Source organism: Balearica regulorum, chromosome 8, assembly GCF_011004875.1.
Source record: "Balearica regulorum gibbericeps isolate bBalReg1 chromosome 8, bBalReg1.pri, whole genome shotgun sequence".
Taxonomy (NCBI): Eukaryota; Metazoa; Chordata; class Aves; order Gruiformes; family Gruidae; genus Balearica; species Balearica regulorum.
In genome coordinates this window covers 22,988,224-23,011,929 of record NC_046191.1, presented here as the reverse complement: position 1 = coordinate 23,011,929, position 23,706 = coordinate 22,988,224, and the positions used below count along the sequence as shown (strand labels likewise).

The window sequence follows — 23,706 nt, the reverse complement described above, 5'->3', positions numbered from 1 at the left end:
CTTTGCAAATATTTCTCTATAGGAATATGTTTTGAATATGATGTTCACACTATCCTAGTTCTTCAATAGCCTCTCCAAATAAAAGAGAAACAGTAATTTCTAACATTTTTACATGTGGTAGTCAAGATCAAGAGAGAAGATTTCAACAGATGATTCCATAAGTGCTGTATATTGTGGCTTCAGGATCGTTCTTTTAACTTTTTATGTTCTGGTCTTCCTTCCTACTGTTTTTCTATTTAGAGTGTGAAGATCTCAAGGCCAGACCAATCCTGGTATATATTTGTTCAGTTTCTGACATGGCAAAATAGTTTTGGTTGCAGTCTGTAAATTTGACTGTAATCGACTAATTAATATGCAGAACACTTCCCCCCCCCCCCCCCCCCCCCCCCCCAATCTATTAGATTGAATTAAGAAATAGCTATTTCCTCTCAAGAATTTGGCCTAGTTATGGATTTTGTATGATTACTGAAGATAACTCAAACATTTCTTTCTTTTAAAGTACATGGCCAACCTACCTAACATTTTTTCATACAGTTTCTGTCCTCATGCTTTTACCATTCACAGAAGTGTGTTTATTTCTGTGCACTCACGTGTCCCCAAAACACTAAAACATAGTTTGACATGCTCATGATGTGACCTTTTGTCACCTTTTTTCAAGTCAAAGGTGAAAGCTGGTAGATTATTGCCTCTGATTTGTGCTAAGGAGTCTTGGGGCAACAGGCTCTCTGCTCTCAGATTCTCCATTCAGTAGCATTGAGAAACATCAAACGCAGGACATGAGTAAAAATTAGAAAGGGGCTGTGATATTCCTGTTAGTTTTATTGGAGACTTTTTTTTTTTTACTACCTCTATTCACAGTTTTTTCTCCTGCCCACATGTTTGTCTCTTACAACGCACTGGGTTGCATAGCAAGGCTCTCAAACAGCAGGAGGTAGAATATCGGACCACCTATTAAAAAATAATTCATACATGTCTCAGGGGAAGGGGTTTCTACCATACAAATGCCAACAGCTAAATAAAGCTTGTTTGGCTTTGTATCTAACTCTAACTTTATGTAATTTGTTGACTATTTTTTGTATGTCCCTTTTGTGAATTTCAGCCAAATTTTGGTAGCAGACCATCACGTTTCATTCATCACTCTTTCACTCTACTGTTCCTCCAATATATAACTGTTTTACTACATCTTATCTAAAGAGAAGCCTAAATCTAAGTCTTCACTTTAGTGTGTGAAATTTATACCATCTTTGTCACGATGTCACTAAGGATGCTGTTGTGGCTTGCACTGAACAATGTAGGAAAAAGTCTTTGCAGAAATGGCTATTGCTTACGTAGACAAAAGGTGGGGAACGAATTGTTAAGTATTTCTTTGAGATAAAATAAATCAACCCAAGGTCCCATTGAAAAAATGGGGCAAAATTAGGTAAGCAAAGCTTGAATAGCACAAGCCAGTTTGCTGCTTGTACCACTAAGCCTATATATGTAATGGAAGATCTGAATTTTGTACTTTCTGCCTCTGTCTCAAGTCTATTAGAATATTCTGCAGTAGGGTGTGAACTTTGTTATCCATAGATGATGATAACAATGTTGACTCTTTCAACTTTGCTGTGATATCTCACTCCCACTGAATGCTGTTTCTTCCTCTGTGAGAACCAATGTGATGCTCAAGGAAGTTTTGTGTAAAATGTGAATTTTTCAAACTTTAATTATATCAGATTATTTTGTTCAGTACAAGTCAGAGCTCAGAAAGTATTCCTCTCTTCTTGTTCCAGTCTTGTTTCAGTATCCAGTGATGATGATGATAATAGCAGAGTCTTCTTACTGGTGATAGGGTGGGGTTTGTTGTTGTTGTTTGGGTTTTTTTTGTTTCTTTGGGTTTTTTTTAATTATTTCTAAATTAGCCAAGAACTGTCAGGTACACAAGCAGAACCTGCTGCTAAGCAACAAAGCAGCAGTTTAGGGGGTTTCTGGCTTAATAACTTACAGCCTGTGTCCTTTCAAAACATGTAATTCAATTGAAATCTGATGCATTGTAGCCCTTTAATATATTAAGTGTTATGGAATTTACAGACTAGCAATTTTGAAGAGTACAGGTACAATCTATCAGGCTATAAACATTTATTTTAGTTTTTATAGCGTTAAGAAAATTCTTTAGAAAATCCAAACTTGTAAATGTTGCAATTGCTTAAAAGCCAAATTTAAAATCTTTTTAGTTTAGTACCCAGTGATGTGTAGGTCAGAAATAAAGACCATTTGCAATGATAAAATTATCCAGCTATGGATAGCTGGATATTATTCCACCGTAGATGGAATATCACTGAAGAGGAAAACTGAAAATCTATTTTTCTGAGACTTATTCAACAAGCTTAGCTCTGGTAATAGGCCATTTTATACATTTCAATATATACTACTTTGTAACATGTCTTATGTATTTTTCTCCGTATAAGTGAGATTTCTTCAGCTGTATGATGTCGGGCTAGATAAACCTCAAATCCTTGTCTTTGCTTTCATGAATGAGTGTATGTTTCTAAGAATAAGTTAAAATGATGGAGATTCCACCTCCCCTTTCTGCAGCCTATTGTGTTGTGCTGGTTATTTGTCCATAATGTTCCCCAAAATAATAATGTTAAATGTTTTGCTGCAGTCTAATTCTGTTTCTTTTTGGCCTATTCCCCAAGGACATAGGGAACAAATTATTTACTTCCTTCTGGAAGCACCCTTTAACATGTTGGCTCAATCATGATGTGAAAGGAAGATACAGAAAGTCAAGTGGAATTGAACAACGAAACGCAACTGTTGAGCCAGAAGGTCCATCAATCTGTTCAGCATTTTCTTTCAGAGGACTGGCCCTTCGCATCTGGCTACCACTGCCAATACATGTGGGAACGTGCTTCCCAAACCTGCGGGGCCTGGGGCCACACCTCCCGTCTGCTGCTCTGTGCCACAGGCCACTCTAGGTGCTCTGCAAAAGCCTTCAACCAAATATCACCTTCTTTGTATAAATGAGTGCTAGGAAACAGAACAGCTCGCCCATGTGTGTTGTGTTTTCACATATCTGTCACTGTTTTTGTAATGTTGTAATGGCGTTTTGTGCATAAGGTGTGCTGCAGGTATCGGGCATCAGTCTATGCCTCAGCAATGGCAGCCAAGTTGTAATTTATCTGACATGCCTTTGTGACTTTCCTCTCGATTCTGGAGTAAATGGCTTTCTCACATTACTCATTCAAATGCACAACCGCTTTATCAAGTTGCTACTTCTCTGCCTAACAGCACAAAAAGGATGTAAAATGCTTCATACCCATAACACTGCTCTTTAAGTGCTTCTCTCAGCATGCCCAACAGTGAGTCTCCTGGCTTCCCCTTATCCCTCTTGTGAATCTAACTCACAATCTAGTCTCTGCAGATACTTATGACTAGCTGAAAAGCAGATGAGGAAGAATCATATTCATTATAAGCAGATCATGTGGTAATTAGACCTCCTTTGGCCACGCAGCCAAATCCATCAGTGGATTCTCCAATGGGAGATGATGTAAATTCTCCTGTCTAAATGAACGAGCCCTGAAATCACTGATTTCAAAGCATTTTAATAGGAAGTGCTGCTAAATTGAACTGGTTTGTGAGATGCTGTTATCATAAGCAAAATAGGCAATTATGTAACATTGGGCTGAGCAGCAACATTTACTGGTCAATTAAGCGAAGATTCCCTTTACTGTATGGTGGGTCTTCTTCAACTGCATTTGTTTGCTATCGTGATACCTCTGTTCAGTTTGATTAAGGCAAAGCTAGCTCACTCACCCAGATGTGCTGATGAAGCCTATTTTAAAAAAGGCAATGTGAAGTAAAGCGTCTGTTTGTGTGGTTGCAGCCATTGTAGTTGTATTTACTCAATGTCTTGACCATTTTGAGTTTAGTCCTCTAATGGGATCTAAATTCTCCTTCTTTATGCTGCTTCCTTGTGATTGAGACCACTGGCAGCCAGTGATAAAGAAAACAGTGTGAAGTTGACAGAGACTTATAAACCGTTGCACCTTTTCACCTAGTTTTCAAGAGGACTGTAGAAAGAAATTTGTGTGTGTTTGTCTTTAAGCAGAGGTTTAGGTCTAACTCAGAGAAAACTATTGTTTTCCCTGTCAGCTATTAAAAGTCATTCACCATCAGAAACTTATTGTTACCATCTGCATCGTGCAAGTACTCCCAAGATTTGTTTTTCAACCATTGTTGCATGTTCTTTGCGTAGAGCACGAGGTATATGAGCTGCTTTGTTTTCCTTAGCGGGAGGGAACTGGACCGTTTTTGATTTCCGTTGTACCGTGACAGCCCCACAATCCCACGTGGGGTTTCTAGCCCACAGGATGGGCTCTTAAGCAGGAGATAAATGAACTGTGTGCACATATACTACATCTAAACTCTCAGATATTTGTTGGCATGTATATGTAGGATACAAAATACTATCAGGTAGAAAGAGAAGAACATCTTGCCACCTTGAATTCCTGCCTAGTATACTTAGCTGTCACTGATGTAATATTTCACCATTGTAAAACTTGTCACGCAGTTGGGTTCAAAGGATCAGGTGTTTCCTGGTTTCAGTGTAGGATTATTTTAAGAAGTTTCCCCTTGTGATACTTGGTGCTTATCCTCCATAAGCAGAATGCACTGTGTTGTGAATTTAGGACAAACACTAAAAGTCCTTTTTTCACCTTTTCATTATAGGCTTGTTGAAATGTTTTTAAAATGAGCTTTCTTTGCCTTCTGCCCAGCAAGGATCATGCATCTTCATATAGTAGTACACCGCAAATTCTGGATTCTCAGAGCTCAAGCTTTCCAACTGCTAGGGTGTCTGGAGAAGCAGCTAAACATTTAAGCAGCATAAGTAGGCATAATTCTTTGAAATATATGGGAAAATGCAGTCTTTATACAAGCTCAGGTTCTGGCCTTTCAAACTTTAGCCTTCAAAAACAGTAGAAAATTTTCATATAACTGTGGCTATGAAGTTTGTGATGCTGTTATTTGACTAAGTTCCCCCCTCTTTAAATGGACCATGAAAACAATAGTTGGCATTTCTCTGTCCCTTTATTCAAGGGCTTCTGTGCATACATACAGGTCAAGGGTACATAAGATACAGGTATTTCCACTCTTTCCATTGCACTTTGTAAGGATTTTTTTGCATTTCATTTTGATTTCTGACCTTTTTCAGAGACACTGGTTCATGTTGTGATTGTGATTCTGATAAATGGTGACATTTTCTAAGTTTCTTGGTTGGGTCACTGAAGGGACACCTTCTTTAAGTAAACATTATTTATTTATTTATTTATTGCTAATATTTGGTCCTACAGTACACTCTTCCGGAGTGGCTTCCAAGAATGAAGAAACGTCCCAAAGCTATCAAAATATTTTTTTTTTCGGATAGATTAACAGCTTTCCACTGTCAAGTTCCTAATGGATGGTCACATCAACAGTACTGCATCAAGTAATTTATTCAGGCCAGTGTCTGTTTACAATCTGAGGATGATGTCCAACAAGACCCTTCATCCTTCTTTGTCCTTTACAAATTATTCAATATATACTTCATGGACACATCTATGCATTAGGCTATCATTATGTTAGTACCATTGTTCTGAATCAATAGTGGAAAATTTTCAGTATTTTTAAATGAACATAAAACCTATTCCGGACTGCAGCCTTCTGTAACCTTGGAAACCATGATATATGTTCATTTTAGAGACAATCGATGTCTTACAGCAGTGTCCAAATGTTTTGGATAGAAAGTGAATTACACTGTTTAATTTGTTAAAATATATTTATATGACTCATCTGCTGTTGTTGTTATTACTCTTATTATTAATAGTGATAGTATATTTAATGAACAATTCCCTGATTTTTTTTAGCACTTCAGAACTTCATTGTGAAGCATGAAGTCTTGGATTCTCTGTAGAAAGACAGCCTTTGCTTTGGAGAGATCATGCTCGAAGGCGTAATGGAGACAGGTAAAGTTGTTATTTGTTAAATAGATTTCGGAGGGCTTTATAGGAAGGATCCCATTTATAGTCAGCTCATGGGAGGATTAAAACAATTTTGAGAAGGCTGAAACAAGTAAATAAATGTACAGATAAAGTGGAAATTTATTTTTCTTTTTTGTTTGAAATTACAAGTATTAATATTTCATAACATTGATTATGCTATTCTAGAGAGCATACTTTCAAACTTATTTAATTATTGACATTAAGTTTTAGCATTTGTTTGAAATGGATATGTGTGAAAAATCACTAATCTTTTGGAGGAGCGCCCTCATCTTTCAGTGTTACTCAGTTATGTATATTCAGCAAGACACAATTATTCCATGTGCAGACAAAAAATAATGATAAAATCAATTAGCACTCTTTCTGTCTGTTTTGAAACAAGAGTAAAATATATTTATAGTTTTCCTTAGTTGTAATAATGTGTGTATATCAGAGATGGAGTATCATCATACTGCTCGTTAGCACATGTGGAGCCACACTCTTCTAAAATCCCAACATTGGTTCTTCGCTGTGCTTAACCTCTATTTCACAGCTACGTATGGCTTCTGGCAAGAGACTGAACTTTAGCAGGAGCAGTAAAAGCAGCTATGTGGGAAGACTGGGGTCTTTTAAAATATTTTAAGAGTTATTTTATAGAGGTTTTGCAAAGCAAGTGTGAACTTGATAAATAATAGAAGGATACAGTTGTCACTAGGTGTACCGTTGTAATAGATGTGCTTTGCTATTCACTCCCTTAACACCGTGTTTTAAAAATGGGTGTTTTGCCGTTGTCCCCAGGGAAGGCAGAGTTGGACAATAAGTGTGTATACAAATGTTTTTGACAAAAACCTCATATTTAATTCCTCTGGAGCTTTTATTGAAAAGTGTCCCTGACACTATCAGCAAACTTCTTTAAGCTTTTTTCCTGTTCTTCCACACAACAGCTTTGATTTGATTTTTTTCACACTGGACTGAAAATAAAGCACTTTGAATATTTTCTTGCAATAGAATTGTGTCAGAACAGATGCTCTCAATTCAGAAGCCTTGATTTGTCTCTCTCTCTTCAAAAGTTTCAAAAGATTTCTGAAACTTCTCTACTAAAAAACATTGTAGGAAAACAAAATGTTTCCATTACAGTTTTGATTTCAACGGAAGGCTGTAGCACCACCTTCTATGAATTTTGCAAACATTTAAAAGCTTTGCCTGGTACAAGAACTTGCTTCTTGGAAAGACTTAAATCACTGTGGCACAAATAGAACTTCCTCCAGTAAAGATAATGCCAAAATTCATATGGAAAAGAGAAAAAAAAAATATTATCTCAACATATAATAGTAAAACAAAAATTAGTTATCACAAAGCAAGAAGGTAAGGTTTAGTAGTGGGATATTTTGTTGTTTAGTTCAATGTTATTCAAATTATTCATTAAATTCACATCAAATATAGTTATTATCAATATCTAGCTGAGCATCTTGTTCCTCTAAATTTCTGGATATTGAAACAGGTTTTAGCACTGGGAGTAATATGTGACTCACCCTAAGATCAGGGAGGCTGCCTGTGCAGCCAAACGCACCCGTTCTTTTTGGATTCACATGTTTAAGTAATCGTATGATGCATTCCTACTGCGTGCATTGGAAACAAATGCATGAAAGTCCATGTGCCATGTAGAAGAGAGAGCAGGAGAAATATTCGAAAACCTCCCTTCCTGTTTTAATATCATGTAGAATCACAGAAAAAGGCAACACACATGAACAACTTAGTACTTAATGGTTTTCCCTTAAAATTGTAGCTTGATGTTAATATGTCTTGAAATAGCTTTTAATTCTTCATTATACTTGTACTTATGCAAATTTTTAGAATACCATTGTTATGTATAAATATTCATTTCCTTATATGAAGGTATTAAGGTACATAGAAGTCAGATTAGCATCCTGCAGTGAATCACAGCTGAGAAAAACAACAGTGTAGCTCAATGTGTTTTTAACTGGAAATGGGCAGTGAGAGCCGCTGTGGACTGAAAGGGCAGCTGGCACGACAGCGTTTGACATCCTGTGTGTAATTGCTTTTGAATGCTTGACAGATTTTTATAATGGTACAGAGGCACTTAGGCCAGCAGGTAACTGCTGGGAATAGATTGAGTGGTAGTGAGCCCATTTTCATATTACTCTTACTTGAGAATCCTGTAGACGCTCTTGACATCAAAGATATGTTCTCTTTTAACTTCAAGTGCTTGTCAACTGTTACACCCCTTTTCATCAAATTCAAGAAAAGCAGAATGACTTAAAACACCTGTATATTACTTAATTAAGTGATCATTGTTAAAGATGAAATTTAAAGTGCAGTTTATATATAGTAGGGGTGGGAAATAGAGTATTGGCTGGGCAACCAGCCTTTAGATTTTATATTTGGATTATTTTTGTTGGCAAACCCTGAGCAGAGGATCACTTATGAAATTGATGTCTGATCAACCAGCCCAACAACTACAATCAGGGACAAGACAAGCTGTTACTGTCTGTTGGAAGTGATGGCATTTCTATTTTTTAATATATGCTAAGTGAGCTGATCAAAATAACACAACAATTCTTAGCTACTAGTTTTGTTTTCTTTTGCCTTACGTGTGACTGCAGATTTTAAAGTAAATAATCACATCTCTAAGTAGGTTTGATTTTTGCATTCACTCTTCCCAGAGTTGTTTTTTTCCATTTGTGTTCCTGATTGAATGAAAGGGTTCACCACCAGGATTTTAGAAAAAACATTAGTGGAATGGGTTGCCCTTATTCTGGGATAATGAATTTACCACATTGTAAAGGAGTTTGCATTGCAAATAGTTACACATACTGTAGTTTCTAAAAATCAGGCTACCTAGAATCAAGCACCCAGGTACTAAAGAGTCATAAATGACCAGTTGCTGTAAAAATCTAGGTCATACATTTCTAGACTTTTGGTCTTTAAACTGGTGAAAAAGTATTTTGTTCTTCAAGGATATTTTTTTAACTCTGTCATCATTTGGTGCTAAAAGTTTGGCGTTTCACATAAAGTCCATTAAGGTTTGAATCCAGGTGGACATTTGAATTTGGGACAATAGAATATCTCACACAATACACTGTAAATATCCAAAGCAACTGCTATGCTAAATTTAATAGACTGTGGCAAGCATTGTTCATAATATTTTATTAATGGCTGTGAATCGGATCTAGAAAATTTTATGGTGGTTGCACTAACCATTCATCCAAAAGATATAGGCACTTAATTGTGTCTAAGCAGCTGTCAATTTTGTATGCCCTTAAGATGTCCCTTTCTCACTTGGCTGATCACATCATGTTCGGAGCCTCTGAAATGTTCAGACTTGAACCTGAAGGGAAAATTTTGCTTGTGACAAAATTGCAATGGCTTAACTGTTATGGTGTCTACATCTTTATATTTCTCTGAAAAACATATTCAGAGTTAAAGGAAAGGAAAAAGACAGTTAAAGAAAACTTTCACAAAAAAACTAAATATCTGTTTTGCAGCATTTTGTGTACTTGCAAAATAATTTGCTCAGTAATGAGATGAGCCATTTTGATAACCGATGAGAAGTCCTTCCAAACCGAAAGAACCAGCATTGTTGTGCTCCTTAAAACCCTTAATTTCATCAGAGGTTATATTTTTGAACAAAACAGAAAAGGATGTCCCACTGGTGACCACAATTTTCACAGGAATAGAGGTTAATGGCCTTTGTATTTTAATTTACGAAGTTAATCGGATCATTTCAAGTCTGGCTACCCAGATCTCTTCAGTTGTACAAACCGTTCTTCATTTTCTGTTGTAAAGATCTGTGTGATGTTTGATGTCGAGAGCAAAGATGCAGCGCATTCTATCTTGGTGCCATTTGCAATTACCGCGGTAGAGGAGGTAGGTGAGAAAATTAAATCAGGAGACAGTCTTGCACTAGAGGAACATTTTGGGTGATCCTATAAAAATAATAAAGCATGGCAAAGCTAAAAAGTCATATGGTTCAGCTAGTAACCATAGCAGCTATTACAAATTACTTGAGTGATAATACATTTTTACCTGTTCAAAATTCATTAGTTTAGAGCTCATAAATGGCCACTTAAGTATTGCAGTTAATCTTATCAACTCTACTGTCATCATTTTCTAAAGATTATTTGGATACTAGAGGCTTCTCAACCCACTGGAGATATTTCACTGCCATTAGGTATTTGTTACAAATATCAGACAAAAAATTGATTTAAAATTTCTTCTTTAACACTGAAGATTTTTTAATTACTTTTTGCAGTTACTAGAAATTAATTTTGTAGTAATTTATGTTCCCTAAAAAAGACCCAGAAATCTCAGCTAAAATATTGCTGTATAATCCAAAAATCTGCGTGACTTGAAGAACATTTATTAAAGAAAATATGTATTTGAGACACCCACTAATCTCCTTTTGGTTTAATGTTTCCATTGTGAGCACAGAAGAAAGTAGCTGTATACAGCCCTGTGATTGTAGATGAGAAAGATGATGCTCTGGTTAGGCCTAGGAGACAGTCCACAGAAAATTAGCCCAGATTAGCCTACAATAGCATAAGGCAGTATTTGCCACTAAAAGAATCACTAGTAAGACTAAAGAATGCGTTCCCAAAAAACATGTAACAATAAACGCGCATAAAACGCAAAATGTGTAGACGAATGCACTCTAAACTATGTAATGCTGACCTCATTCTTAGCTATTTTCTGCTCTGTTAAAATATACAAGATTAATAATTCCCCCCCCCCCTTTTTATAGCAGAAATATATGTATATTTTCTTCTGTTTTTTTATTAATTTTTTTCTGTCGTTAAAATCAGGGAAATCTTACAGTTGATCATAAAAGCAAAAAACTGGGACCTACTTGTCTTCTACAGTTAAAAACTGGGAAAATCCTGTGAGCGGAGATACTGTCTCTTGCATTAAAATGTGACAGAGTGGTAATTTAAATTATGAAGAAGGGCCAGTTCCCACTGAAGCCTATCTAAGCAGAATTTAGCATACCTGTCATAGTCCATTTCATTTTCAGGGGCATTATACATCTGCTGCCTCCCAAAAGATAATCTTGGAAAACCAATTTGTATCAATATTTGACTTACATATCTGAAACTTCTATCCTGTCCTAACCACTACACAGACTGATTTAAATATACTGGGTTCTATCAATATTGCAGATGTGCATTTTGGATGATAAAAGTAAAGATTGTCTAAATATATGGCTGCAAAATTTCTCAGAAGCAAAATGAAATGTCCTAGATCTTTCTTAAGGTATTTTCCTTTGCTATCATAAAACTAAGGTAAAGATTATTTAGATCCTATTTACGTTTTAAATTAGGTGTAATTTTAAAGAATTTGAATATCCCAGTGTCGATGGGGAAATTCTTACATATAGTTCTCTTTTTGTATGTAACTATATATGATTGTATTTCGTACAGCTATAGAAAATACTGTTGCTCACTCAAAGGGAAAACTTTGAGTGCTGGCTCATGGGAAACACTTCAGACCCAAGATAACTTTTCCTCTGAGTGATGTTATAACAGATTTATACTCTTCCAGACATGCAGTCAAATTTCCTATTTTCCCCAAATGGTTTACAGCTATCATATATGGCCAAAAGAAAGAGTTGAATCCACTTACAGCAGGTGAGAATATGCCAGATAAATATTTATTTAAATCCATTTTAGAAGGTATATCCAATATAGTTCCTCCCATGTATTTGTAGGTCCTGCAGGCTTAATACTGTGAAAGTGATGTCTTATGATTCCAGACGAGTTCTGGTGAAGAGCGGTAACTTCCTTCCAAACAGCCACATTTTCTGCACTGCAGGACTGCGCCTGTTTCTTAGTGCTTTTGCTCTTGGCCAACAGAAGCTGGAAACTATAGAAATAATAGCTCAGCGCTTCCATCCCTTTCCCAGAACTTTTGCAGAAATTAAAAACTAGTCTTTTTCTTGTTCCATTCGCACCTCTTTGCCCTTAGTGTCAAGGAAGGATAAACCTGGTGTTAAAACTCCTACCTCAAATTCTCTCCTGTTTTTTGTTTCAAGATAAACAAATGTGTAAAACCCAGATCAGTAGTAGCAGTTAATTTTGCTCTTTCCTACCTTATACATGTTATTTATTTTTATATATATATAAAAAAGACACACAGTTGTCAGCACTGCACAGGCTTTAGTATTTACGCAGTTTGTACGTAAATAACACTTGTGGCTATATCCATGAATGTGGTTATTTTTGATTGATGTAAACGTGCTGCTGACTAATCCTTGATCTTAGTTGGAAACCTTTTGTAGTTGTGAAATGGAATTTGTTGCAGTTGTATCAGTTGTTATATCAAGGCAATAGTTGCTTTCCCTATAAAAGCCATTAAATGTTCCCTATCAGAATGGCCTTATGCCACTCCGGTTTCAAAATTATTTACTTCACATGATTACGGTACACTCATTACGGTTTGAGGAAATGTGAATTTCTGCCATGCCAGATGGTGATGGATATTGACGGCTTTTTCAGTGAAAAAGACAGGAAGCTTCTAAATTCCTTTTCTTCCGAAAGTCATGCCTTCCCACTGAACTTTATTCCCACCTGCCAGTAAAGACAGATTTTTCAGAAGTAACTCCTTATCTTGTGCCAAAAGAAGTGGCCATATTTTAGCAAAAGTTTACTGTAATGGAAAGTTCACCTTCATTTTGTGTCTAAAGATTTAAAAATCTCTCTGAACATTTTTGGACAAAAGCTGTTGCCTGCGATTTTTAGTGTTTATATTGTGACCCAAGTTGTTGGCATCCGGCTGGTTTGGGATGTCAGCTCTCTGTATCAGCGCAACTCCTAGGGCAGCAAAGGCAAAGCGACTCTAGGCTGTGACTTTGTGCAGTCTCATTGGCAGTAGGGGAAATCACAGGCTGTATAAGCTCAGCCAGTCCATAGTAAGGTTTTACAGTTTGCACTACTGCTTGCTGCTGTTGTCTGTAGTTAGGGCAACTCCTCGATGGAGAACGTGTCCTAGCTTTGCACATACTAACTGAGGAGGCTCAAGATGCTCTATGTTAACTTTAGTTTAACATTTTTAACTTTTTCCTATTCAGTCTTTAAGTTGCCGTTTTGACTGAAATCTTGTACTTACCCTGAGTGAATCAGAGGCCTTTTTCAGGTTAGTGATGCTCTCGGTGCTGTTTCTTAGACTAGACTAAAGGACATCTGACCACCTTTGGTATATAGATCAATTAATGTAATTTACTACTATACATCTAACTTTGAACCTTTGACTTACTAGCATGAGCAGTTGTTTAATATCAACATCTGCAGAGGCTAATTTATTTTTCAAAAAGCTGAGCTGTCCTATTGTTGTAAAAAATCTTCAAGTGTAAAGCAGCAATAGGAGAGTTTCTACAATGTAGTTTTCATTCAGAGAGAACAAATAGATTTGTGTCTGTTCCCAGAACATGCTGGATAGGAAAATGCTGCTTTTTCAGGCGATAAATGAAGGTGCTGTATACTATATCAAATGCTCAAAAATCCAGATGTATTTGGAAAAGTAGCTGTAATGATAAAATAGGACTTCTAGGGGCTGATGGGAGTCTTCAAGCAATGCATGAGTTCAATGATATGCATTGCCTACTTGATTTTCTTTAGACTACAAATGTAGTCATGCTTCAGATTTTCCAGAATATGCCAAAATCTTTGTTAAAGGAAATTGTATAATGGGCAGCAGAAAAGAATAAATGTACTGGGTTTTACTGTAATAACCTGATGATTAAGGTAGAAAAGAGAGACTGTCTTGTTTTAAAATTTGATCGGGGAAAAAAAAATCACAGAAGACAGTTACTGATCAGATCTTAAATATATGTTGAAACTTGATTCTTATGTGAAGTCATTTAAAAAAAAAAAAAAAATAGTCACATGGTGAGAAGGGATCTTTAGTTAACAGAAAAGAAAAACATTTCTACCAGCCTAAGATGATCACAAAATAATGGTTAGAAGTGATACTTAATTCACAAATGAGTAGTTTTCCAAAATATTCTTTATCATCACCTTCCTTGCTTTCTCAAATATTCCTAGAAACTGAATCCTTGTTCTATTTGTTATAACATTTTTTGTAACAGTATAACTCACCCCATCAGATTGACTAGGCTTCTGGTAGTTTTCTCCCCATTCTTATAAGCTGTGGTAACTCCAGTGAAATCAAATGATTTTGTTTCGTTTATGTACATGTAGTGATTTTGTTTCATTTATGTACATGTAGTGCTGCTAAGTTCCGTGGAGAAACATTGATGCAAGGTTGATATAATAAAGTGATAAATGAGGTTATGAAAGTTAAATTACTATGTTAATCTATTTTAAGCACGTCTTCCTCCCTAAAGGATACAGTACTGGAAATTTTCACATTCAAATAAACCAACAAAAACCCAGCCCAAAGAACTAGCAAATGGGATGGCAGTTATGAGTTTATGACTCAATGGACTTAACCCATTCAACCCAGTAATCTCATGGTTATTCTTGCATATCTTTATGAATGCACCACAGGAGTTGAAATTATACTGTACTCTGTAAGAGTGAGTGTTTAAGTAAGGCTTTAGATAAAGTAGCCATTCCTAGTAACCAGCTTTGACCAGTGATCAATAATACTTGCTTTTTTTATGGTATGGTTATTCCATTTATTTTAGTCTGTTAGTTGTTCATAATTATTTTATTTAAATAATGTTGTTAGTGAAAGAAAACTAAAATGTTAATATGAATTCTCTTGTCATTGTACGCACTGTCTGGGTTATTGTTGCTGTTATGTAGGACAAACACGTTAAGATCACTTCTGAACAAGGATATCACTACGTCAGTAATGACCTTTTCTAATGTAGAAAATGGATTATGTCAAACAGAATATCTGTTTTTATTGTCTACTTTAGGGGTTATATGATATTGCTAATGAGATTTTTCAGGTATTTTTTGTCTTGGAAAGCAGAGTGAGATCCCTGTGTGGAGTGATGCTGTAAGGGCCGTTTCCTATTCGGTGTGCACATATTTGACCTAGACGGAAGCCCTAGACTGCATTAGGAATTCTGGTTTCAGTTGCAGCTCTTCTCCCGAAGCTTGTTTGGCAAATCCTGCTGTGGCAGTCGCGGTGGTGCTATTGATGGGATAATTATGCTGCCTTTGTACACCATAACAGTATATATTTTTTGCTGATCTTCCACGAGTTGAGTTAATTACAAGACCTGATTACGAGCACACAGGTCAGTTCAAGGTTGTACGTAGTTCATTGGCATAGTCCACCATTGCGATGGGGAATTCACCTTCTGGGTGGGTGGGAGGCTGAGTAGATGGCTAGGCATGAGTTTGTGCAGCTGCCACTCGAGCAATGTTAAGTGCCTGGAAATTTGTGGACCAGTTGTCTCCGCAGTGAGCAACTGCACGGACTGTTTGTAATCAATCATGTGCGGCAAGGCTACAGTTAGAAAAAGCGATGTCTGAATGACCTTACTGTGGTTAAGACCTGACTTTGGATTTTGAAGCAGTCTTGCTTAAGCCCAACTTACGATAGAGAGTGGACAATTTTTTTTTTTTTTTTGAGAGTGCCGAATGCACAGAGATGCAGATGGATTTTTCAGAATACTCACCGGTTTTGTGTGTTATTCTACTCAGCTGTGAAGAGACTACATATTCTGTCTAGAGCAGTCTTGTGCATTGCTGCCCTACACCATTTCCATGGTGAGGAAATGATGTCTAAAGAGTTACTGAAAAGAAGAAAGGAAGCTCCTAGAACTGGTGGTTTCAATTTTCATTTATTTTTTTGTACATTCTGTTAGTATAAGATTTTATTTTTCATAGGAATTGAATTTTAATCAGGGAAAAAAACCTGCACTAGGGAATAAAAACTGCCAATGTTCTTTAGTCCTTGAATTAGGAAATTACATAAGCCAGCAGTCTTACAACTGAATGGGCGTATGGCAGCGTGGGTGGATCTCTGAACTTACAAAGGAGCATCACTGAAGTCAGGTATAGGATCAGAACAACTTTATGAATGCAGTCATTCCCACTCTTAAAGCCAGTCTCTTAAAATTATGTAGGATTTCCTTCCCACATCCTCCAAGCGGTATTTAAGAAATAATAAATTCTTTCTTGTTTAAAAAAAAAAAAAAAGGATTCAAAGTGGTTGGAATCAATTCTTGATATGTAAAGAGGTTTAAGTCAAATGATACTGTATGGTTATAAATTTTATTGTAGACCCGTCAGAAATTGCTTCTATATGTATTCCTTACTCATTGCTAACAGATGGCCAGTGATTTAGAATTTTCTTTTAATGAATCCTTATCCAGATCACCAATACTGATGAGTTTGCTATCAAAAGTAGTGCCTACTACGTTTGAGTGTTTTCTGAGTACACTGAACTTTTATCTATTTCTGACCCTAAAAACTGAATTAAATAATCCATTGAATTTAGCCAGCTGTTAGCCAGCCTCCTTTGAAGCCTAAATGCCATGCACTAATTTTTCTCTCTTAACTGTTGAAATTTGTGAGACCACAGATCTCTTAACTGAACATGACTCCCAGTGGCCAATATTTTAAAAAGTAACCAGCATGAATACTATCTCTGTTTCTTTTTCTGTCATTAGGAACTAGCACTGCTGCAGTTGGCATGATGACAGAGCATCCACAAAACTGAGGAATTTAGTTACATATGTTAAAGCTGCAAATGTTCCTGAAGAATCAATCTCCCAAAAGAAAGTCCCTAATTAATTCACTACTATATATGTGGGTGGACCTTGCAATACAATCTCCTAAGAGAAGTGCATCCCATGGTAGTCCATTAAATGCATACTTTAGTAAAGGTCTTTGAAGGACTTGCAGAAATTGAAGGAGATGCTTGACCATCGTTTAAACTGGATGGACAATCTCAGTTATTCATGTGTTATTTATGTATTGTAATGACTGTGTTTGGAATAAGAGGCTCAGCAGTATTTGAATTTGAGAATTTCCCCTCCCCTTGTTGGAAGGGGACGCTTGTGAGACATGAGTAAGGATCTTTTCAACCATACCTCTGCCCTCACTTTATTCTCTGACTTCAGTAGGGTAATTTTACTTCCACTGCCATTTTGACCATATTCTTCTCTGCTTGTGTGTAAAGTCGTGACATGTGCTCCATTGTGTTGTCTCCCTTCTTCGTTTTCTCTTGTTCTGCCTCTGTAATCCCTTTAATCCCTAGCTTTAATTTCCCCCTAGTTCTGGTAAATCTAATCTAGCTAAGTACTTGTTTTATTTTCCTATTATTCATTTCCCTGATATCTGGAAAGCTTAAACCTTTTCAGCTTGGTCGCAATAAAAATATGTTTCGTCTAACCTGAGTTTGTCCCTATTGCTCCTATTTCCTGCCTTGTATCATTTCCATTGTGGTAGGAAAGCTAATTTAAAAAAAAAAAAAATCAATTTAGTGTTGGAAATTAGGATCTCTTTTGTCAGTATGGTTGCCCAGTTGTTTCTGTAATCTTGAATTCTGAGGCTTTGGCCAGAGATGATGGTCTGTTCATACAGAACTCGAGTTTGAGCAGAATTCTCCTCTGTAGAGAAATAAGGTCTTAGTCTTCTCATAAAAAGCTTTATAGCCGCATTAATTCTTGGAATAACCTTCCATTTGTGTATATCAGTTTCTCTTCCATCTTATTTAAAGTCTAGTAAAATTAATTTCTTCCATTATCATCCTGTCTTGCCTGTTAAAATGGTCAAATCCTCCAGTTAAGGACACATTATTGACTCACTGATCAAATCAGTGATGTTATACCATGAATAAAAGAAGTTTCTTCCCTTTAGGACCTGACATCTGTACCATAGTGAAGGCTGTCATAGGATATCAATGTTTCTTAGAGTTATGCTTCTAATCACCAAGCTTCAGGTGAAGCTTTGTCAGTACTTGATGAGCCTCAGACAGCTAGATAACTTTGAAGACCCCCAGCACTAAAAATGATCTAGCATCCAATATTAGTAAGATGTATTGATCTCTGCTAATGAAAAAATTACTATAATCTTCTACATTAAAAACAGTTTCAAGGGAAATTCAGAACAGTAAAGCATGTTGGTTTTTTTAAAAGAAATTACTTTGTGCTAAGAATTTCCACTTTCAAACATACAATAAAAACAGGATAGTGTTGAGTGAAAAATGTTGTAAAAATATGGAGATTTCTTATATTTGGATCACAGTATTATTTCATAAGAAATTATTATAAGCCTCCAAAATGAATATCCTATTCAGCCATTGAAGGCAAATTAGATGCAAATGGAACTCCTCAAACGAACGCATAATACTTACTGCATTGAGGTTTCAAAACACATTTGTGATGCTGAGTAGAAAAAAAAAATCAAAGTTACATTGAATGTACTGTGCAAATGCAAATGTCATCAACCATTTCTTTTTATGCTTTTCTGGTTTGTGTTCTTTGTTTTGCAAATATGGTAATTGTAATGCAATTGTATTAAAATTGGAAGAAGTCATCAAAATTCACCCAGCAAGCATACTCTTCTTCCAAGGTTATTTGGCTCAAAAGTATAAAATGGATTTGGAATTTTAAGTCATCAATTTTAAAGCTTATCATGTTACATTTATATATTCTACTGGCATGAATGACATCAGAAATATTGTCACATTAGTATGGAACTAGGAAAAGAATGCATGTGTTAATGTGTAATTTATTTTTTTTAAATAGAAGCCTGCCTCATGACATGGGTTTTTGGCAAGACAAATGTTTTACTGCATATACTACTGCCTCTACTTAAAACTTTGAATGGCGTACCTATATTTGGATGTTTATTTTTTCCTTCCAGTATTTTAATTTCAAGAGTTACCTAAACATATCAATTTCTCCATACAAGTCCTGTAGGAAAGAACTTTTTAAGCCTTAAAGAATTACCTTAGATTTCATGCATTTTACACGTTCATTTATCCAAATATCACCCTATCATTAACACTGTATGTTGACTTACTGGTCATCAGAGAATATTGGAACAACCTGACAAGCTCAAGACAGCTAGGATGATTCCACAGTGCTGGCGTCTTAACATCTATGTTTTTGCACAAAAATAATAAATTTCTAATGTCAGATTTCCTGAGGTACATGCTCTGCAGATTGTTATTCTGCACCAGCAATCAACTAGTGAGGAGTTAAATGGTACTGTCCATCCGGAATAGCAGATTAAGTCCATTAAGAGAGAGAAAACTGAATTACTCTAAATGACTGATGCAGACTTTTGTTCTGCAATGGTTCAACTGGAAGATGCTGGAGCAGAATAGCCGTATGTCAAGTATGTGGCCTGTAGTACTTTTTCAGAGATCCTCAGCTTTGTCAAATGCAAAAATAAAAATAAGTTTGGAAAAAAACACCCAAACCCCACAGCTTGGACAGGTCATAATTAATGACGAGGTGTGCAGTGCGCAAAGCTTGAGTAGAAGACTTTGGAAAACTGACCAGCACGAAAGGTGATTATCACATAACTAAACAAGAAGCACAAGAAAAAAACCCTTCATTTCATGCACAGTATCTGGTGAAGAAGAAAGGTGGATGGACTTTAGTGAACTGTCAGAAAAAAACCTAAGGGATAGCAAAAGTTAAAACATTTTACTGGAGATTGTATTTACACCCTATGGTGAAAAGGGCATGCAGTCAAAGAAAATATACCTGTGCATTTTCATTTTGCAGCATAGCAGCAAAACTTGTTTTGATCTCGTTTGTCATGTTAAAGGTTTCAACCAACTCTATGTGCGTTGTCCTTATACCCTATAAGAAACAGATTAAGATCCTGTGTGCTGTTTGTCAAATTTTAAGGTGTGAAACAATGCTCTTGGAGGCTTAACAACTTGGAGGCTGTACACCGGTACCAGAGGAAAGTGTTGTGAACAGTACAGGCTACTTCTGAGGGTCTGCAACCAGACTGATAGTTGGAAAGAAAGGCAAAAATGTTGAGCTTATAGGAGTCTCCACTGTCATTTGCAGAAGATTTTGGAATTACTGCTGTTCTTGGATGGAATGATAAAGAGGAAGAGGAGGTATTTCTGTGTGTATGTATATCAGCAAGTGTTAGAACCTCAGTGATGGTATAAAGAGAACTATAGTTTTGACGCTTTATTTTCTTCTTCTAATTTTTTTAGTTGTGTACTCCAGTCCATTAGAAATTTGCTTTAGCTACTGATAATCCCAAATACTAAATTTTAGTTCATCGTATGCTTTCTTCAAAACAATCTGTAACTCTGACATAGGAACTCAAATGCCATTGAATGTTCATGATTGTGTGTGTGTGTGTGTATATTTTATATAAGTTGTCTATATAATAGAAATATTGTTTGCCACAATTGTTATAAACTACTTAATCATATTTGACAATGAATTAAAACATCAATAGATGCGATCAGCCTCTCAGCTGATACAAATCAGGACAACTCTGTCAATCAGTAGAGTTATGCTGGTTTGCCCAGGTAGACTTTGCAGAAAATCTGTAAAAGCTGATGTGATTTTTGATCTACGTTGGTCAATCTACTCAAAACCTTTCTGCCTTTTTTTTTTTTTAATGGAGGAGTTGTTGCTATGTGACACAGATTACAGCAAGCACCAAAAATGTTTATAAGTGAGGTTATTTCAGGTGCTACGTACGCAGTGGTGCTTAAAGACTCATAATATCTTTCATAACAAATTCTGTCATCCGGTGTGCCAGCTGCATCAATATCAACCAGTAAATCATTGCCAGGCAAAACCAGGTGTTGACCACAAACCAGGAAAAAGTTTGAGGCTATGCAAGCTACGTGCAGGAGGAGATAAGCACTGTGCCTTGGCAGATACAGTGTTTGCACAGCCACAGGCTGATGGTTTTCAAGAGGTTGAGGTAAGACCTCTGGCTGACTGTTCACTTTTGATAATGTCTTTGCTTTTTGGCTCTATGTTCCTGAGATGGCCGTTTGTGTACGTGTCTCTGTCTTAATGAGCCTGCGTATGTGGGGCCTGTAAAAATACATTCAAGATATGTGAATTATGGAAACTAAATACAGCTGGCCTTGCGGTCCGTATGGGTTGGAATCACTAAAATGCGTAACTGGGGCAAGTAGCAGTTCTTCAGTAGATGAAGTTTTTTCTCTGAGTCACTGTGGGTTAATCAATTTTCCAGCGTGGTGGGTTATAATTTATCAATGATTCTGCTGTCTTTAGAGGTGTTCTCATTCAACTGAGATGTAAACATGAGGGGAGTTCAGTGAAAGGTTTACTGCATGGCTTTCCTCTCAACCGTTTTTATTTTTTAGTGGATATATGAATATACCAGAGGTGTTTGCAAATAAATCTAGATAAATATAGAAATTAATGAGATAATTTTTCCTTCTTATACTGGATAAACCAAAGAGCTTTCAGTTTTGTCTATTTTTAATGTTACTATTTTGTTCCAAAATCTGTTTTTAATGGCTAAATTATATAAAATGTTTTAGGTTGGTTTGGTGCGATTAATTTCAGCAAAATTCCTTTCAGGTCTAACTGAATCCATAACTTTTACTTGTCTTTGTCAGATTTATCAAGACCTTATTCATTTTTGCAGTGCTACACCTGAAGTTGAAACTAATAGCATTTAAGATACCTAAATAGAAAACAGTGTGCGCCTGGCTTTATTTAGAGATTTCAAGTCCTGTTTTGCAGGTATGCTGATGTTTATTAAACCATCAAGCTTTGACCATATTAATCTAATTTAAAGACTTTTAGAATTCTTGTTTAACCTTCAGCTTGAGATAACCACCGGTGATGGTTTCAGAGAAAGGGAGTGATAGCATGTTCGGGAGAAATACCATATGCGAGCATTTGCAGCTATTACCATTTAAATAGCCTGTGTCAACCTAAACAGTACAAAAGGGTTTGGATGACATTTTTTTGTGGGAATTTGATTCCAAAGATCTTTACGGTATGATAAGTACGTGATCCAAAATGACATATTATGAAGATATCCTGAGCTGGGGCAAACACAGATCTCAAGAAAGGATGATAGGCAAAACTGAAGGAGCAAGAAATAACATAGATGGAAAGCACTTTAAACTCTGTCCTCCAATATGTACAGCACTGTATTGTGACATTCATCAGAGAAATCTCATTTTCCCAAGCTTCTTCCAATTTTCTGCAGCCTATTTGAATAGTTCCACTTCTATTAGAACCAAATTTAATGGACAAGTAGAGTTTTTGTTCTAGCTGCATCAGTACTGCCAGAAGAATATCGGTACAAGTCCTGAACTCTGGGTTCCTTGATCTATACATTTGCTTACAGGTACATGCCTGAATAAGTCATTAAGGTTAGTGTTTCAAATACAATTAGGAAAGAATTTTCACGATTGAGGATTAGGGAAAGGTTTGGGTTTTTTTTTTTGCTTTACTGCTTTTATTGCATAAAAATCCTCAGCAGATTTTTGAGAACCTCTAGAGGGATACATGTTATAAATAAACCAAGATCTGGAAAAAATAAGGTCCAGGGACTCTGACTTACGAACTTGCACTTGGAACGTTAGACAGGAACGAAGAACACTTGCAACCTGTTCCTGCAGTGCTGGGGTGCAGGGACCTGCAAGCACAGGGCTGGAGGGGTGCCAGTGCCCACCAGAGCCGAGCAGTGGCAAATTGGGAGGGAGAATGCAACTTTTGGTATCAAAATCTGCTCTCTAGGTTGCTTTTTAGAATATCGAGTTTGTGTTAAATTACAGCTTAACTTTCAATTGTTTAAGTGGGACACTTTTGTAATAAACACAGGCTGCCTGGGATCATCTGAAAACAATCTTACACATTCGATTCATTTTATTCATGGCGACATTTTTATGTCATCTGCTGAGTGGGTTTGGCGCTTTCTCCCCTTTTTTTTCCAAATCTAGCTTTGAGTGCTTGCAAGGAAAGAAGAAAACAGACACCAAGAGAAACCAAAGTTCTTCATTGTGGGAAGTGTGCCTACAAAATTTGTCTTAAAACTGGATATTTTATTTTTGTAACAAAATCTCAAAGATTGAGGAACAGATTTTTCTGCCTGTATTCTTTATCTGTAAAGTTGTTTAGATTCTTTGCTTAAAAAGATTAGTTCTCTCTTAATAAATAGACCAGAATGGATTGGTCAATACTAACATTTAAGTCATGGTTTCCGCAAGCTCCAGTCACATGAAGGGTGATGTGTGGCATAAAGCAGCATGGGCATCGTAACATTGACCTTGCCTTCAGGGTGCCATAGGAGAAAAAATGTGAATGACAAAATTGACAACGTTGTTATATTATTGCTGTGAATTTCTGTAGATGTACTTTAAAGTGATCTATATCTGAGAAGCTCCCTAGTTTAGTATATTGTCAGTGCTTTAACAGGGCTATACACTATTGAGATATATGTATATATATTTATATAGTTGTTGGTCCGTTACTTGCGTGCAAAGTACTGTCTGAAAAAAGATTCCTTTTACTTCAGTATTATCTATGGAGAGATGATATATGCAGAGATATGTACGTGCACTTACATATATACACTCATGCACGCAGTATGTCTGCATCTGTGTGGGCCGTGAGAATTGTAGAGATGGTTGTTCACACTTCACCTACTTCCTATAAACTGATTTCGCTTTTAAAAGCTCATTGTAATATAAAATATGCTTATGATGATCTTCCAATTGAAAGGTAGTCTGGCATATACTGATATCTTGCTAATAGATGGTGTATAACACATGTTCAAACAAAAACATGTAC

At 36.3% G+C, this 23,706-nt stretch overlaps 1 long non-coding RNA gene across 1 annotated transcript in view; it reads left to right on the top strand.

The window, feature by feature from the left end:
- The first annotated feature begins 5,882 nt into the window (after window positions 1-5,882).
- LOC142602682 (uncharacterized) overlaps window positions 5,883-23,706 on the top strand; it is a 35,786-nt gene continuing 17,962 nt past the window's right edge. Inside the window, exon 1 of the long non-coding RNA XR_012836445.1 lies at window positions 5,883-5,981. This is a non-coding gene — a long non-coding RNA (uncharacterized LOC142602682). The remainder of the gene's footprint in view (window positions 5,982-23,706) is intronic.